The sequence below is a fragment of the Felis catus genome, chromosome F1 (assembly GCF_018350175.1).
Source record: "Felis catus isolate Fca126 chromosome F1, F.catus_Fca126_mat1.0, whole genome shotgun sequence".
NCBI lineage: Eukaryota > Metazoa > Chordata > Mammalia > Carnivora > Felidae > Felis > Felis catus.
Window position 1 is genome coordinate 29,641,409 of NC_058384.1, and position 17,247 is coordinate 29,658,655.

Genomic DNA, 17,247 nt, shown 5'->3' on the forward strand with positions numbered 1-17,247 from the left:
TCAAGGTAATGCTAGCAGCATCATAGAATAAATTTGAGAGAGTTTCCTCCTCTTCATTTTTTTTTAGGAGGGGGGCAGAGTTTGAGAAAGATTGGTACTAAATCTTCTTTAAATGTTTAGTAGGATTCACTAGTGAAATAATCAGGTCCGAGGTTTTTCTTGGAGATTTTCAATTACCAATTCAATCTCCTCACTCATTATGTGTGAAGATTTTCTGTTTCTTTATGATTTGGTCCTAGTAGGTTGTATATTTCTAGTATTTATCTATTTCTTCTAGGTCATCCAATTTGTGGCATAAATTGTTCATAGTAGTCTCTTATGGTCCTTTGTATTTTATGGTATCAGCTGTAATGTATCCTTTGTTAGGTATAATTTTATTTGAATTCACTCTTTTTCTTAATTAATCTGACTAAAGTCTTGTCAACTTTACCTTTTCAAAGGACTATTAGTTGTCTTTTTTTTAAATCTTTTCTATTGTTTTCCTATTCTCTATGTCATTTGATTCTGTTCCAGTCTTTATAATTTTCTTTCTTCTGCTTACTTTAGGCTTAGTTTTTTTCTTCTTTTTCTAGTTCCTGGTAATGTTGAGTTGTTTTCTTGAGATCTAACTTTTTTCTTAATATATGCATTTATAGATATAAACTCTTCTCTTAGAACTATTTTTCTGCACCCCATAAATTTTAGTATGTTGATTTCCATTTTTGTTTGCCTCAAGGTATATTTTGACTTCCTTTTTGATTTTTTCTTTGACTCATTGGTTGTTCAAGAGTGTATTGTTTAATCTAACTGAATTAACTATTCTTTCCCTGTGCCCATGAAAGAAACAGATGGTGAATGTCACTAGCAGGGTACTTGCTGTGTTGTATGTGTATATTTCTGTCTGCACTTCTCTATGTGTGCTCCTTGGAGCAAGGAGTCTATATGTTATTAATCTTTATGTGGCCAATGGTTGCACTATGCTTAAAAATGGTTTCTGGGTAGCCATATTGGTTTTTGGATAAAGAAATAAGGGAAGGATTAGAACAAGTTTATTATTACAGGGAGAAAAGTAGACTTGAAAACAAATATGCTCATTAAAGGCTCTATAAGAAAGAAGTCTACACAGTAGTGCAAAAAAGAAAGGTAATCAGTTCTAAGTGATGAGTGGTGGCATGAAAGAGATTCAAAGAATAGGTGATTTTTGAGATTATTTTAAAAAGGTAAGTGGGGGGTGCCTGGGTGGCTCAGTCGGTTAAGCGTCCAACTTTGGCTCAGGTCATGATCTCACGGTCTGTGAGTTCGAGCCCCGCGTCGGGCTCTGTGCTGACAGCTCGGAGCCTGGAGCCTGCTTCAGATTCTGTGTCTCTCTCTCTCTCTGACCTCCCCCGTTCATGCTCTGTCTCTCCCTGTCTCAAAAATAAATAAACATTAAAAAAAATAATAATAAAAAATAAAAAGGTAAGTGGATGTTGGTTTGCTCGACAGAGATAGGGGAGGAGGTATTAGAAGCACTACAAGTTGAAAAAAAAAAGTTGAGCAGAGCTCTGGATCATGGCGGCATGGAACAGTATTGCGAGTGGCAGAAACGTGAGATGTGAGAAATTTGCCATCATGAGAACAAAAAGAATGGACAGAGGTTTGGTGAGAGACAAGTCTAGAGAAGAACATCTATATGTCATGCTAGGGAGTTTGAACTTTATCTCAAGGGTTTTGAAGGTCCGTTAGAAGTTTTTAAGCACAAGGGATTTAAGTGAAACTACTTTTTGTTTTTGTTGTTGAGGAAGACCTCAGTTGATGATTGTGTTCAGGAGTGTTTGACAAGATTAAGAATCAGAGGAGACTAACTAGTGTGGTAGGAAGAGGGAATAGTGGGAAGACTGTGGGATAGCTACAGGTCAGAAAAGGCTAGGGGGCTTCCACTTTCAAATGTCCCCTCTCCGTAAAGACAGCTTTCATATTATTCTTACTTTCTCATCTTATACTCTAATAAACTTTGCCTGCTGCTCAAAAAAAAAAAAAAAAAAAAAGGCTTGGTTCACAGAAAAAAAAAAATATTCAGAGTCGAGACACCGTACTAAGAGTTCGAAAAAGAAATGATTAGCGTAAAGCTTCAGCAGGAGGCTACAGAAGAGAGGAGAGTGACACAGGACAACTTGAAAAGGCAGCATGTGGCACTGGCTAGAGATGCGGACAGTGGACAGGGCCCTACAGACTCCCAGTCTGGCTTGGGTGACTTGGGTGGACAGTTATGCCACTTATGACAATGAAAGAGCAGTTCTGGGGATTCCATCAGTAGAGTTTTGTACATATTGTTTGGAGGTGCTTGTGGACTACGAGGTGGAGAAGGTCTAGTAAGCAGTATGCAGTTTGGGAGCAGGATTTGAAACAGAAATGACAGCGTTGGTGTCAGCAGCATACAGGCTAGGAGAAGTTCAGGGAGTGACAGAGATGACCTAGGGGAAATCTCATTCAGTGTATTGTGAAATAAGAACTATACTGAAAATAAAATCCTGGGGTAGACGGAGGGTGTCAACACGTTAAGAAACAGGCAGGAGCCAGAGAAGGAATTGCTGATTTGCTACATTTCTGACTGGGAAAGAGAGAGATCAAGTAATAAGCAATCAGAGAGATTCAAAAGAAAAATGGAAACCCAAAGGAGTTTAAAGCTTACAAATCAGTAAAGGGGAGAGGTGGAAAATACTGCAGGGTTAAATACTCTATCCGAAGAGAGATGATGGAATTGGATAAGGAATGGGTAACGGGGTCCATCTCATACTGAAGGGAGGGCGGTGTGTCCCATGAAACTGGAGGAAAGAGAATAAATTGGGGAGAGGGTCCGGAGGACTCCAGAATTATAGATTAAAGAATCAGGATTCTTACCCATATTTTCTCAATGACGCAAAGGGCAAAGAGCTGAAAGGAGGGCTGGTGGTCGGGAACAAATAAGAACATTGGAGAAGAGGCAGAGTGGAAGCTTTGGGAACTGGGAGAGGATCTGATCAGGTATAATAGTGAATTGGGGGGTTCAATGGAGTCCCATGCCCCTTCTCACTTCCCTGACGGAAAGCATGTTTCTGATTGTCAGAAAAAGGATAGATACTTCCAAAGTACATGCAACCACCTAAATAACTTGTGAAACAGAAACCATATTCTATCTTAGTGAAGTATGAAAATCCACAACGCTTTTACATGAAAACGAAAAATAAAAGCCAAGCAAACTTGGGTTATGCTGGACTGGCATCACTGGAGTCCAAAGATCCAAGACGAGAGAAAAAACGAGCATGGACCGTGGATAAAAATCATTGTTAGGGCGCCTTCCCCCCTAACTAACAGACAAACAAATAGAATCTACGCCAAGCCTAAGAGGAGCTCCGTTACACTGCTATTCTGGTAACGAGATAGACTTGCAAGCTATGACTTTGGGGTGACACAAATTTAAGCAGTCTGGACTGCTTAGCAACTCGGCCATAAGAACAGTGTCAGACGGTGGATGGCCAGTCTGACCCAACACCGAGGGGGTTTGTATCCTATGTAGCAGAAGGGCGGAGCAGAGGGTCCTTCCCTGGAGAAGCAGCTGAGTTCTAAGTGGAAGGCCACTGTCCAATTAAAAAGAGCATTGGGGGGCGCCTGGGGGGCGCAGTCGGTTAAGCGTCCGACTTCAGCCAGGTCACGATCTCGCGGTCCGTGAGTTCGAGCCGCGTCGGGCTCTGGGCTGATGGCTCGGAGCCTGGAGCCTGTTTCCGATTCTGTGTCTCCCTCTCTCTCTGCCCCTCCCCCGTTCATGCTCTGTCTCTCTCTGTCCCAAAAATAAATAAACGTTGAAAAAAAAAATTTGTTTAAAAGAGCATTGGATCAAAAGCTTCATCTTCCTCGTCCCAGTAAAACAGACAACATGCTGGCCAGTCTAACCAGGACAAAAAGACACAAATTAAACATTCATCATCAATTTGAAAAGCTATTTGTAATCTAGTAATAGAAATGTACTGTCTTGATAGGGTTTAAAATTTCTCTCTGAGACCAACACGCAATATGATATTTAAAAGTAAAACATCAGGAACGTTCTCTTTTTTTTAATCGTAATTTTTTCCCCAGAGCATTCTTATTAAAACTAAAAGCGAGGGGCGCCTGGGTGGCGCAGTCGGTTAAGCGTCCGACTTCAGCCAGGTCACGATCTCGCGGTCCGTGAGTTCGAGCCCCGCGTCGGGCTCTGGGCTGATGGCTCGGAGCCTGGAGCCTGTTTCCGATTCTGTGTCTCCCTCTCTCTCTGCCCCTCCCCCGTTCATGCTCTGTCTCTCTCTGTCCCAAAAATAAATAAAAACGTTGAAAAAAAAATTAAAAAAAAAACTAAAAGCAAAATAAAGATGACATCATAATCATTCACTGTACACTATTCTGAAGTTACAGCCAATGAAAATGAGCAGAAACTGAGAAGCAAGAGATAAAATTCTTGAAGAAGAAAGAAAAGTGATCATTTACAGACCATATGGTGGTCTACCTAGAAAACCCATGAGACTACAGTGATTATTTGAACTAGTTAGAGAGTTTAGAAACATAGTCAGTTGCAAAATTAATACATAAAAAGGTAACTACCTGCCAGAATTTTATCAATTAAAAAAGCCTGATAAAATATTCCTGTTCACTGGAGTACTAATTTATAACATCTAGGAATAAATTAAACAGAAGTTCTGCAGAAGCTACATGAAAAACAATTGGAAACTTTTACTGAGGGAGATTAGAAAAAAAAACTGAAATAAGTTGCATGGCTGCTGTATTCATGAATGGTAGAATATAGCAGTAAAAAAAATATTGTTAGTCCTCAAACAGATGTATTAATTTAATGTGATTTATGTACAAATCCCCAACTGTTTTATGAAGCTGGTTAAAATTATTATGACTTAACCTACACACGTGAGCTTGTTCTCATCAAAGCCAAGAAAAAAACTGAAAAAAAAAAGGAAATTTGTACCACCAGGCAGCTAAAAATTATTAGAAATGCACATTTGTACATCATATAGACCAATACGGAACCTGAAATAAAACCTAGCATAATGAAGAACTTAGACTCTGGCAATGTTGAAATTTAAATTGGTGGGAAAAGGATTGATTATCCATTATGTGGAGCGAGAATAAGTGGCCAGCTCTTAAAGTCACATCCTCTCCTAGACCAGTGTAAGTGCCTGTCTGGATTTGCCAGGTTCCACCAGCCCCCGGAGCACAGCCTCCAATGCTCCCTTCTATCACAGGATATACAACAGTTCCAGCACCCACGTTGGATGCGGCGGAGTCCATGGAATCCACCCTTCCCTAGCAGGGCTTGGGTAGAACAGCTCAGAAGCACGAACCTTGACCATTGAAAGAAAAGAGAAAGAGAGTTGAAAGCTCACTTCCTCTCCCCTCATCCTCTCTCTGCTCTGTTGGATTTGGGCATTGGCTCTGTGAGCCTCTCTGTTGACATCCTGCACGACTGAGCAATGGTTGCGTTTTCCTTTGAAACTCTGGCCAAGCCTGGTAGTCATGCACCACTTTTGATTTTCTTTCCTTCTGCCCTTCCTTATTTTCCCTTTCTTCTCAACTCTTGATGCCCTGGGATCTTTTGCCCCTAAACTTTTAACGTGTAAGCTTTTCCTCGGGCTCTGCTTTGCAAGGAAGTAGGGCTAAGACACAGTCTTTGCACTGCATACTAAAATATATCATAGATCGATGACACATTACAATCTAAAAACAATGCATAAAAGGTGAAAAATGGTAGTTTGTCTGTCTACAAATGTGTATGTTATTGAGGTGTGGAAAATCTTTTTAATGCAAGAATTTGATGGATTTAACTTACCAAGTTTTAAACCTATGCAGATTAGAAATATCATAAACAAAATTAAGCAACAAATTAAAATATTTGAAATGCTTTTGGCAGAAACAGATTAACATATCGATAGAGTGGGGTAGGCTTATATACAAAGAGTTCTCATAAGTCAATAAAAGTATATCTCATTAGAAAAATAGACTAAGGCTTGAACAAGTAATCCACAAAAAAGAGACACAAATGCTCCAAAAGCATATGGAAAAAAATATTCAGGCTTCCTAAAACCAAGGAAATACAATGAGCACTAAAAATGAGCAGATTTGCTAAGATTAAAACCAAAAGCAGCTCCACAAATCAGACAAGGTTGCATTTATACTTCTGCAGACCTACTAGGAGGCCTGGAAATTGCTACATTCTTTCTGGCACTATGTATCAAAAGCTTTAAAAATGTTCTTATCCTTTAAACCAGTAAATCCACGTATAAAAATTTTATGCTAAGGAAATAACCAGAGATCTAAGACCTATGTGGAAGTACATTTAGAGCCACATTACTTATAATAAATAACCAGAGACAAGGCAAATGCTAAAGAAAGGGACTATCTAGATACATTTTTGTGTATTATTAGATGGGATTCTCTGCACCTACTTCAAACTATGCTTTTGAAACTATGGAAAGTTGTGGGAAAGTGTTCTCAACACAAAATATAAAAATGCTTGTAAAAGTAGTGAAAAATAAAATGTTAAGAAGAAAACAAAGGGCTTACACAACATGTGTAGCTCTTTTTCTCTCTTTTTACATCTTTTCCCCGGCAAAACAAAGCTAAACTCAAGAACTGGAGGCAGGAACATTAAAAAATTAATGGTGAGTCACTCTGGGTTTTTTCCTAGAATAATTTGTGCTCTCAGAAGCCTAAGAGATTATTTTTAAATGATTTTGGACCATGGGCCTAAATGTAAAACACGAAACCATGAAAATTCTAGAATAAGACATAAAATCAAATCTTTGGGACCTGGAGGCAGGCAAAGATTCCTTAGGACATAAAAATCTCAAACCATAAAGAAAAAAAAAGGGACAATTGGACTTCATCACAATTTACCGTTTTACTTTGAGAAGACACTATTAAGAAAGGAAAAAGCAAGCCAGATGAAAGAAAGATGTTATCAATACATGTATTTAACACAGAAAGTGTACCTAGGTTATATGAAGAATGCTTAGAGCTCAATAAGAAGAAAACCTGATTTTGAAAACAGACAAAAGATTTGAACACACGCTTTACGAAAGATCTGCAAATGGCCAATGAGCACATAAGAAGATGGTCCAAACCGTTAGTTACCAAGGAAGTACAAATTAAAACCACAATGGGGGGTCTCGAGGTGGGGGGCTCAGTTGGTTGAGTTTCCTACTCTTGGTTGCGGCTCAGGTCACGATCTCATGGTTTGAGGGTTTGTGCCCTGCATCGGGCTCTGTGCTGGCAGTGCAGAGCCTGCTTGGGATTCTCTCTCTCCCTCTCTCTCTCTCTCTCTCTCATCTGCCCCTCCCCTGCTCGTGCTGTCTCTGCCTCTCTCAAAATAAATAAATAAACTCAGAAAAATAAAATAAAACCAGATGGACACATCACCGCATAGCTTAAATGTAAGTGACTAATAATAGTAAATGTTGTCGAGGATGTGCAGAATTCTCGTGTATTGCCGTGGGGGATGTAACATGGTGCCACCACTTTGGAAACGGTTAGTTTCTTAAAAAGTTAAACATATTCCTACCCTACCACCAGCTGTCCTATTCCTAGGTATTTACCCCCAAAGAAATAAAAATATACACCCACATAAAATATGGTGCACAATGCTCATGGCCATTTATTTGAAATAGCCTCAAACTGGAAATATTCCACGTCCACCAACAGGTGAATAAATGAGCAAATCGTGGCATATTTATACAATTGAATATCACTCAGCAATTAAGAAAGTGAATTCTCGTATGCACACTGATATGGATAAATCTCAAAGTGATTTTACGAAGTGAAAGAAGCCAGTTACAAAGGACCACATACCGTGTGACTATATCTCTATAACATGCCGGAAGAATGCATCCTAATCTAAAGTGGCAAGAAACGTCAGTGGCTGCCTGTGGCCAGGAGTAGAGGAAGGGATGGAGAGTTAAGGGACACAAGGTAACGAGGGGACTATAAAAATGTTCTATATCTTGATAGTGGTGGCAGTTTCATGGATACATACATTTGTCAAAACTCATTAAATTGTACACGTTAAATGGATGTAGTTAATATATTTTACATATAAAGAAAATTAATTACAAAAAATTTTCTTCCTGTGTCCCTCACTGGATGAAATCTGCCCGATATTGATTACTCCTTTGCTTATTGTCTTTTCTCCTACTTAGGGACACAACTATAATTGCTTCTCTGTAGGGTGTGTGTGTGTGTGTGTGTGTGTGTGAGAGAGAGAGAGAGAGAGACAGACAGAGAGACAGAGAGAGAAAGGTGGTGGGGTGCGGGGGAGAGGAAACATGACAGAGATGGGGGTGGAACTGAAGAAGAAGAGACTGAACATTCCAAAATGCCAGCAGATTTTTGGTGGTGAGAAAATTCCAGAGACATGATATCCAGAATCCAGATGGAGGCATGTGACTTGCAGTAAGGTAAAGCACTGGGAATCTGAGGTGGACACATGTGAGTCTGAAGCAGCCATGTCTCATGACCTCAAATTTCCCACAACATGAAGTCACATGTTCTGAGAGAGGGCCCTGGATGGGCGGGTGGTTGAGAATGGGGTGTACTATAGAAGTCAACAAGGGATATCTAAAGGAATCAGTTGAAACAAGGGAGGTCAAGGAATGAGCAGAAAATTCTAGACCAAGAGGAGCCCTCTCTGTGCTCTCAGTGGGTTTTCAGACCTTATCTTCTAGGATGTGCTTAAAGGACAATGTGCTGCTGACCATTGATTATCATCCCCTCCTCAATTGCTCATCCAAATCTCATAAACATTTGGCAAATGTCTAGACTTTCACTGTGGAGAAATTAGAAAACGGAGGTGCTTATGCCATGATAATTGGCAGATCTTCTTAAGCATCACCGACGAGGCATGATACTCATGATGGAGATCTGTCTCCAGCAAACAACATCCCCCATCTTCCCTTACTAAAGGATTATACTGTTTTGTGTGTAATATGTCTATTAAAGAGCCTTTGCTTTTTACTGGCAAGGTGAGAATGTAGTCTTGCTAAGGAGAATCCTTTGTGCCTACTAAGTAGACTGTGAAGTTGGAACAGTGGCCGAGAAGATCTATATGCCAAATAAATTTTATTCTAATGACTTTGGTCTGTATCATCAGTCTTAGATAATTGTGCTGCAGCAGACATGACTTTCTTCCAGAGGCCGACTGTTAGAATGCATGACATAATAATGCCGCGATCAGTCTGACCTAGCCCTCGCTGAGGGTAAAGAGGTACAAATTCACAGGCTCCTCTCACTACTGGAGCATGATACACCAACACAGTGTTTGGAGGTGAGCCATCCATCCCAAAACATATTGTTAAAACTAACACCCAACGAAAACAAACATTTGGATCTTCGGGGCTCTATAAAGAAGGCAATTAGGTTATAAATGGGGTAGGCTTCTGATGTTTTAATTTGGGGCTTCAGAATTTCAACTTATGTCTCTGATACTCATCACTGCATCATTATTGAGGCTGTATAAAGGTTCCCCTCCCACCCCACCCTTACTTCTAGGTTTTTAAAACTAGGTAGAAAATTTATGTATGGCATTGCTGAACGATACTTTCCAAATAGGAGTATCCGATCTCTCTGTGATTAATTGTGCACTTGATTAACCTTAATTGCCAAGATAGCAAAAAAAAAAAAAAAAAAAAGAGCACCCTTACTATTTTGTGTTTGATCATAGTTGTGGAAGAACCAAAAAAAAAATAAAAAATAAAAAATATTGATTTGAGGAGACAATAATTAGCAAATTAATTAATTGAGGTCTGTGTATATCTTTATTTTCAAGGCATTTATTGGCCTTGACTAAAATATTCTCTTTTTTTTTTAAAGCTTATTTATTTATTTTCACAGAGACAGAGACAGTGTGAGTGGGGGAGAGGCAGGGAGAGAGAGGGAGAGAGATAATCCCAAGCAGGCTCTGTGCCGGAAGAGGCTTGAACTCACAAAACTGTGAGATGGAGACCTGAGCCAAAACAGAGTCAGACGCTTAACCAGCTGAGCCACCCCAGCGCCCCTAGAATATTCTATTTTCATTCCCTAAAGGGTCAGCGAGGCTATTAAGTAGAGGCATAGTTAGTTAACTGGGAGGGCATGGCTGTGTTCTATCCTTTTTGCTTTCTTTTTTTAAAGTTAAGAATGAGATTGGAAATTCTAAAATACGAAGGGTTATGAAGCAGAGAGAAATAACCCAGGGGCCTCTAGAGGCATCGGATCCAGGATACACAATGAGGAATTGAGTCTGGAAAGCCCTACTCTGAGGGTTTTACACGCATTCCATTGAAAACTCACAACAACTTCCTGAAGTAGGGTTTATCATTGTTCCTATTTGTCAGATGAGAAAACTGAGGCCTAGAGAGATTAAGTAATATGTGCCTATTCACAGAGCTAGTAAGTGGGCGCATAAGGACTTTTAGCCCTGTGATGTGGCCTGAAATTCTTAGAGGTATATTATAATTAGGTACTGTAGCAAAAGTAGTTAACATGATGTCCTTCTGTCACTAGATGCTTAAAAGGTGCCAAAATATGTTAGGTAGTATTAATTTATTTGGATTTCGTAGTAAGACAAAGTCAACTGGTGTTTATGAATTTCAAGGTCTCAAGCCAAGAGGCAATGATAACCCTTAAAAACGGTAAAAGCAGGAGACTGAGAAACGTGGTCTTTGCCCTTCCCTGCTGTACTCAGTGTGGTTGAGAGAGGACCCCTATTCTGTAACCCAAGTTACACGGGTGTGTTGGGGGGGGGGATGGGGAGGTAGTGAGAAGGATAGGCCACTCCCATCAATCACAGAGAGACGGGACCTTCTTTTTGGTTTGTCCTCACAATTTTAAAACAGCCAGTGAAATCCATCACTTTGGAGTCGAGGCAGATTCATACCTGTTAGGCAACACACAGAAAATGCGGCCAAAGCGCTCGGCTGATGGCCTCCGATCGATGCTCACAAAATTAAGAAGGCCACTTGACCTGGCTCCCTTTTTCTTTCCGACCCTAAACTCCCAGCTGTTTTGTGAAAGGAGTGTACTCTAAGGGCCAACGTTGAGGCTTGGCCCCTTAAGTTTCCTGTTTCACTAGGGAGAGTGGGGTGAGGGAGTGAGGCGCCATGTATGGAGGTGGGTAAGGTGCACACCGACTTCAAACTCCTTGCTTTTTTTGAGCTATGTCTCCCTGAACTGGTCTCTAAAGAGTGCTGTGTTTGCTTAAAGACTAGCAAATTTAGAGCTTCCACTCATGTGATGTTGAAAGGTTTTGTAGCCATTCTCTTAATGTGGTTTTGACACCTTACATCCCATCATTACATAAATAAGGTCTGTGATATTTAAGCAGATTTTTATTTAAATTTCCTTTTGCTCTTTAGGGTTTTTGTCTCTTGCTTGTAACTTTGAGAGGACTGTATCAGGGCTTACACAGTTAACAAAAGCAAACTAAAGCAAATAATCACCTTCTAATACTTCTTTCAGCATATTCTAATTTTTTAATGGAGAAAATGCATTCTTAAATTAAATATGCATAATAAGGAATACTAATAATAAGAATAAAGTGGAATATGTGAGAATGAATCTAGTGTTGTAAGCAAATGCATTTGATTTTCTAAGGATAAAAGCTGGCTCGAATCCGTAAGAATCAGTGCAAAAAAAGAAAAGCCTCATAATGTTCACAAATTGTCCATAATTGTATGGATTTTAAATATAAAAGTTGGCAGTGGGAAAAGCTAAAAGCCATTAGGAAATATACCATTGTGCAATGCACTAGGAGCAGTAAGTCACAATCGTCTGAAAAAATCCCTAGTAGAGTTTTCTAAAATTTTGATAACCGTACTTGAGACTTATCTTGATGTTTACTACAATGCATGCATTGTTCAGCATGGCATGGCCTAATGCATATATGAATCATATTTGAAAAGAGCTACTAATTAACATGAATAGTCTTCGTCTGTGAAGGTCGTTTATTGCGAAGTTCTTCTTTTTTTTTTTTTTTTTTGCTTTTTCTCTAGTTGGATATTGCTAAAGGAGCCCTCAACAACAGCCATTAGTTTAAGAGACTAGTCTGTTTTCTGCCTGGCATTCGGTTATAGTTTTAAAGAGTCTTTTTCTCCTGTGAAGAAGCCATAAAAATAATATTTAAAAGTAAGAGGGAGAGAGAAGAGGAGAGGAGAAGAGAGACCTTTCTCTTACTGAGCGATACATCCGTTCATTAAGTTTTATTCTGTGATCAACTGTATTCTCTCATGAACTTCTCGCTATGGTATCTAAGAATTGTTTGGCCAAGTTGTTAGACTTTATTTCAAATGGGATTGATCAGGAGTTTTTCTTTGAAAACTGGGTTGGCCAGCACTTTCCTAGGATTCACTGGGACAGGCCCTGAAATGTTTTCCACAGAAGTAAAAACACTTTGGGGCTAGGTTCTACTATTTTGCACTGAAGGAACTTCCAGAACCTTCCACTGGTTCAATTTTGGGATGCCGTAGGTTTTTTTGGCTTAGATGTTTTAAGAAACTTAGCCAGGATGAAGGGATTTCTAAGGACTGTTGGGAAACAATATTACCCCATGCTAAAAATCTCTCTTAGCTAAAAACCTTCACTCGGAGCTTTGTCTCCATTTGTCATAGTTAATTTTATGTGTCAAATTGGCTAGGTTATGGTATCTAGTAGTCTCGTTGAACTAAACAAACAGACCGGGCTAGTCTAAATGTTGCTCTGAAGATGTTTTTTAGATGTGATTGACATTTAGATCAGTGGACTTTGAGTAAAGCAGATTACCCTCAGTAATGTGGGTGGGCCTCTGCCAATTGGTTGAAAGCTTTAAGGCGAAGACTGAAGTTTCCCAAAGAAAAAGAAACTCTGCCTCAGTAACTCAATGTGGAAATCTTGCCTGAGTTTCTCGCCTGCGGATTTTGGACTCGCGACTACACTACCAACTTCTTCCCTAATTTCCCACTTGACAGCCTGTCTAGAGACTTGCCAAGCCCCACAATCCTGCGAGCTAATTCCCTAAAATAATATCGACCTATCGACCTATGTATCAATCATCTCTCTATCTATCTATCGTCATCTCTATCCTATTGGTTCTGTTTCTCTGGAGAACCCTGACTCATCCAATACATCATGTAAAACCAGTAGTAAGTTTATAGCACAGAACATGCTCTTGGCCTCTCAAAAGAGAACTGGGTTTTGCGGCCAGGTTTTCTTGAGGCAACAAAGGGATTAACGAGCCAATCACTTTGTGAGTTTTGCCTCTAAGATACCAGATGACCTATTTGATAAATATATACATTATTTGTGCTACTGGTCAATCCGGTTGGATTAATTCCCTGAGACTTTGTTAATTATACGTGGGGTTTTTTGGTGTATGATAACTGTGGAAGTGTTGAGTGGCTGTTATTGGAATCGCCTGAATCACTCCAGCAAGACTTGGCTTTGGAAATATCAAACAGCATTTCTCACGCTGACTTTGTAACAAATACTTTTGATATTAAGTTTTGAACCATGTGAATGCTTTAAAAGACAAAATTAAATCCAAAGTACCTAAGACAACCTTCAGCTTGTACCCACTTGCCACAGGTATCTCACACTACTCGTTAGCCAGTGAGAGGAGCACACATATGGGGAGGGATGAATCCCCTCAGATATCACCTATTCCATCTTCCTGGTTCCCTCTATTCTTGAAGTCGATGTACACAGTCAGTGTTCATTGGCGGTTCATCACGTACAAGTGTCTTACTCAGCTCAGCTGCCGTAACAAAACAAAACAAAATGCCATAAACAATGTGGCTTAAATAACAGAAATTTATTTTCTGGAGATTGGGAAGTCCAAGGTCAAGGTCCAGTAGAGTTCAATGTCTTTTGAGGGCTCTCTTCCTGACTTACAGATAAGCACCTTTTTTTGCTGTGCCCTCACATGGCCTTTCTTCAGTGCATGAATGTGGAGAGAAAGACTCCAGCCTCACGATCTCGTTTAACCTTAATTACCTCCTGAAGGCCCCATTTAACCTTAATTACCTCCTGAAGGCGCTCTCTTCAAATACAGTCACGTTGGGGGGTAGGGCTTTAATACATGAATTTGTGGGAGAGGGGACCCAATTCAGTCCATCACAACAAGGCACTCTGTTTTGTACTCAAGATATTTCTTAATTGGGTACTCTCCTGGAGACTGCAATGTTGCAGGGTGTATTGGACAAATGTACAGATGTCTTGAGGCAGAATGTGATAAATGCTAAAAGCAAGGGTCTACAGGACTGTGAGGGATGGAGTGGTCACATACAGCAAGGTGATCAGGAGAAACTCCCGAAGCAGGAGCCCTTGCATTAGGCGCTGAAGGGAAGTAGGACTTTCGCCAGTGATAGGATACATAAGATAAGTAGTCGAAGGGCAAGGGATGGAGATGTTTAGGGAAGACGGGCTGGTCCAGGTTGTCTGGAGTGCACTAAAGTGCGGCAGGGATTGTGGTAAGAAGGGTAGACTGAGGTCAGAGAAGTGAGGGACTGACATTCCAAGGGACTTTTTGGGAAGGTATTGGTGAGTCACCAGAAACTTTTGCCTCAGGAGGTGCTGGTGATTTTATAAACTTCCTTTTACTGCCACTGAACACACTGCCTCAGACCTCTTTACTGGAAAAGTCTGATTTTACCATTAAGAAACTGATGCCTTCAAAGTTGGGCCATTCCCCCTCCAAATGGAACCTTGCCCTCTCACGGAAACATGTCTGTGGGGGTAACTGACAGGGGTTGGGCAGACAGTCAGGGGCAGGAAATGACGAGGCTCTGAATGAAGGAGTTTTCTCAAATGAATTGCAGAAAGGATGTTCCAGTGTGTTTTCCTGTTTGGGAAGTTTAATTCTTCACGGTTTGCTTGGCTGTCAGAACGCTTCACATTTTTATCTGTGAACATACACGGTGATCATCCTTAAGACAAAAAAATCTGATGGCAGGTCCCTCGATGCCCTTGTTCAGAGCAGATGTTGCAGTCAGAGCTGGGCTTTCAATTCTCACCTCTGAGATGTTGTAAATTGCATTAAGAAGCATCTCCCCTGGTCTTCATGTTTTACATACAACTTATTAAGGTAATGTTGGGGAAAGACGTTGAAATAGACAAAAGTTAACAGATTTGTAGATCTCTACGACAGAGCCGTCATCTGCACTGATGCAATTACTCATAGTTCATGTGACAACCAAAATATATGAACTCAACAGGGGAGTCAAAAAGAAAGAGGCACACACTCAGTTCATCAATATGGAACAGCTTTGCAGACCTAGAAAGTTCAGAAAAACGTAAACATTAGTTTTTGTGTTGGGGGGGGGGCGCTCACAGAAGGGTGATAGAAGCAGAGACGGACAGCCCAGAGGGTATCTTCCCTTAGAAAATGGTAGGGCTCAGGGACTATGGATCCTGAGCCGAGAAAGGAAGTTTTTTCTCTTAGTGGGAAATGAAGTTCTCTTGCCCCACTTCTCTTCACGGTGAGCTCTTCTCTCAGCATCCCTGATGTGGGACCATCTCACCTCTCCTTGAACCCTTCCACAGCCTGAACTTCATACATTCCAACTTGTTGTTTGGACTCTGTTGGACATAACCTACGTCTGCATGGCAGGGTGAAAATTGGATAAACAGCCACGCTGACTCCGGGGAGATTTTTTTATGCAAACATCTGTTTCTTGAATTTGGCCAGGGTAAGGCCTAGGGGAAGGCGGAATTTCGATTGACGAAATAAGATCAAGAAGATGCTGCCTCCTTTTTTTTTTTCTTCCTGTTTCAGGGCATATAAACCCTGTTTCCCTTCAGTATTACACAGGGATGAAATCCTTTGCAAGTTTCCCCTGATACTGGGTTTATGCCCAGTTCTAGTTTAGATGAGATCATGTGGATGCTTTTTCTGGTACTTTGCTGTACTACAGATGTAACTTGCTTTGAAAGAAATCTCATGCATGCATATAAAAATGTGAATTTAGAGCAAATGTGAATAGAGCAATCAACAAATATTTACGAAGCACTTCCGTGTGCCCAGCGCTGGTCAATACTCTAAAGTGTATTAAAAGTGTGGATAAATGAACCCTTGTATGTAGGGAATCTAAAGTTTTAAATTTGTTTTTTTAATGTTTATTTTTGAGACAGAGAGAGAGAGAGACAGAGCATGAGCAGGGGAGGGGCAGAGAGAGAGGGAGACGCAGAATCTGAAGCAGGCTCCAGGCTCTGAGCTCTGAGCTGTCAGCACAGAGCCAGATGTGGGGCTCGAACTCAGGAACCGAGAGATCATGACCTGAGCCGAAGTCGGATGCCCAGCCAACTGAGCCGCCCAGGTGCCCCAGGAAATCTAAAGGTTTAAGAGGAAGTTGAAGGTATAAAGGACAAGAAAATACAACCTACGGTTCGGTACTAGGTTGTAAGTCACCAATATTAGTAGCTGCGGCTATCTGTAATAGGAGAAGGCAGGGTGAACCCCCGAAGCTGAAGAATTCAAAAAGAAGCTTGAATCATGCAGGATCTAAGGTGCTGAGAAGCTCTGAGCAGGTGGAGCCTGGGAGAGGGGCCTTTCCAGTGAAGGAAATTGCAGGAGCTGTCAACAAAAGTTATCATGTCAATTGATCGTTCGCTGACTAAGGGCTAATTACATGGAACATTGTTACCCCCATTTACCAAAGGGGAGATGAAACTTGGTAACAGATAAATAACAACAATAACAACCGTAGCTAACACTCATTTAGCACTCACTATGTTCCCGGAACTGTTCTAGGTGCTTTGTGTGTTTTAATTTATTTGTGGCTTGTAACAAGCCCGATGTTGTCCAACCTCAGCGTTGTGGCTAGTGTGGCTACAAGGGGCTGGTGTTGGCGGTCACGTCTTTGTAGGTAGATTCCTGGAGGTGTGGTCGTGGTGACCTCTCCCACAGGCTTCCAGCTCTCTCTAGGCCAGCTTGCTGACCAGAGAGTACCAGGAAAATACTATCCTTATACCCCCATTAGGCACGAGGAAACTGAAGCACATAGAAATTAAGAGACTAACCCAAGGTCACCCAGGCAGTGAGTGGCTGACCTGGGATGAGACCCAAGCTTCTCCAGTTCTAAAGCCCACAGTCTGCGATGCTAAATGAATGAGGAGAGCAGAAGCTGGGCGAGCAAAAGAATTTTGACCTGGCGGGAGGGATGGGGTGCTGAGGTGGGGGAGGGGTTGCATATGAGAGGTAAGGAGAAGTGGACGGGCATTATTTCATTCTCAAACAATTCTCTGTGTGCACTTGTGAACTTAAAATGT

General features: G+C 40.9%; 1 protein-coding gene across 1 annotated transcript in view; it reads left to right on the plus strand.

Annotated features, from left to right (window-relative positions):
- The window catches only part of LOC109495639 (collagen alpha-1(II) chain-like), a 169,134-nt gene that overhangs the window by 146,078 nt on the left and 5,809 nt on the right, over positions 1-17,247 (plus strand). The window lies entirely within an intron of this gene.